The sequence below is a fragment of the Choloepus didactylus genome, chromosome 4, assembly GCF_015220235.1.
Source record: "Choloepus didactylus isolate mChoDid1 chromosome 4, mChoDid1.pri, whole genome shotgun sequence".
NCBI classification, from domain to species: domain Eukaryota; kingdom Metazoa; phylum Chordata; class Mammalia; order Pilosa; family Megalonychidae; genus Choloepus; species Choloepus didactylus.
The window spans coordinates 82,700,336-82,702,379 of record NC_051310.1 but is presented as its reverse complement, the minus strand read 5'-3'; the positions used below and the strand labels follow the sequence as shown (position 1 = coordinate 82,702,379).

Here is a 2,044-nt window from a genome sequence, read left to right as displayed (position 1 = left end):
CCTTGTATTTCTGGAATGAATCCCACTTGACAATCATGTACTTTTTTTTACTAACTTTATTAAAAAAACATTTCCAGATAAAAATAAGTTATAGGAAAAACAAATTATGTATATTACTTTTAATATGCCTCTTTGTTTTATTTGCTGTTATTTTGTGGAGGATTTTTGAATCTATATGCATAAGAGATATTAATGTGTAGTTTTCTTTTCCCCTGACTATCTTTTTCTGAGTTTGGTATCTGAGTAGTACTCTGCCCATAAACTGTTAGGAAATGTCCCCTCCTCTTCTAACTTTTTAGGAGAGTTTGAAGAAGGTTGCTGCCAATTCTTTTTGAAATTTTTGATAGAATTCACCAGCAAAGCCATGTGGTTCTGGGATTTTCTTTGTTAGCAGTTTCTTGATTACTATTTGAATATCTACCTTTTAAAGGTCTGTTCAGATTTTCCATTTTTTCTTGAACCATTTTGGTGGATCGTGTCTTTTTAAGAATTTGTCCATTCCATCTAGGTTGTCTAATTTGTTGACAAATATTTGTTCAAAGTATTCTCTTATAATCCTTTTTATTTATGTAAGATCAGCAGTAATGCCCCCTCTTTTATTTTAATTTCTAATTCTAGCAATTTGAGTCTTTTTTTTTCTTTTTGTTAATCTACTTAAGGTTTGTAAATTTTGTTGAGCTGTTTTTTCCAAGAACTAAGTTTTAATTTTATTGATTTTCTCTATTGTTTCCTACTATCTATTTTATTTATCTCCAGTCTAATCTATATTATTTCATTCTTTCTGCTTGGTTTGGTTTAGTTTGCTCTATTATTCTCTAGTTCCTTAAGTTGGAAAGTTAGATTATTCATTTGATATCTTTCTTTCTTTTAGTTTAAGTGCTTGCCACTATAAATTTCGCTATGAACACAGCTTTCACTGTGTCCCTTAAGTTTTGGAATGTTATGTTTTCATTTTCATGCATCTCAAAGTATTTTCTAATTTCCCTTTTGCTTTCTTTTTTGACTCACTGGTTGGTCAAGATGTGGTGTTTAATTTCCACATATTTTTGAATTTTACTGATTTCTTCTTGTCATTATTTTCTAATCTCACTCTTTTGTGGTCAGAGAAGATACTAGAAAACAGTGAATGAATAAATAAGATGATTTATCAGCAGTGGCCATTCATTATTTTGCTTTTAGGAACCTGGAAGAAATTGTCTTCTTTAAGTTTCAAATGTTCCAGTAATTCTAGTTGTTTCTTAGCTTCCTCAATATCACCTTAAATTGCTGAAATAAGTGACTCTAAAGAATCAAAGTTCTTTTCTGGTCTGATGTAGCCAACAATGGCCACATTGAGCATTTCCCCATAGAAGTCCTCTTTGAAGGTATGTATAATGTGAGTTTCCATGGACTTTTTCGTATTCTTGTAGTATGGGTTCCATCCTATGCTTACCACCATCTTATGGACCTCTCCACTTCCAACACTGGCCCAACCATAATAAATGCCGGTGGATGTATCAGCTGGAAGATTATCTACTACTTCCTCAGGAAAGTTAGCAGGGGGATGCCCAGCTGCTTGGAGCCGTGACCGAAGCCCCGCACCACCTGGCCACGGCAGAAGTAGGGCAGGTGTCTCATGACGCCACCCGTTTGCACCGCAGGGTCTGGGCCAGTCTGTGCTTCCAGCGGAGTCGCCATCTAGGCGGTACCCGGACACTCCTGGACCAACTGGAGGGCACATGAGGGAGTTCGGCTGGTCTACCCGCTGCACAACCAGCCGGTTGCTATCCTTTCCTTCTAATAGTCACATTACGCATACATTGGTACTCTTGATGGTGTCATATAGGTCTCTTAGTCCTAGTCATTTGTTCTCATTTTTTTTGTTTGTTTTCACCCCTCAAATTGGAAAGTGTTAATAAACCCAAATTCGCATATGCTGGTCCTTTCTTCTCTCTGCTCAAATCTTTTGTTGAACTCCTAGATGTCAATTATTGTACTTTTCAATTCCAAAATTTCTATTCGGTCTCTTCCTATAATTTCTACCTGTTTATTGATATTATCTATT

At 35.7% G+C, this 2,044-nt stretch overlaps 1 pseudogene; it reads right to left on the bottom strand.

The window, feature by feature from the left end:
- Positions 1-1,147: 1,147 nt before the first annotated feature.
- Positions 1,148-1,692, bottom strand: LOC119532720 (annotated as a pseudogene).
- Positions 1,693-2,044: the final 352 nt, after the last annotated feature.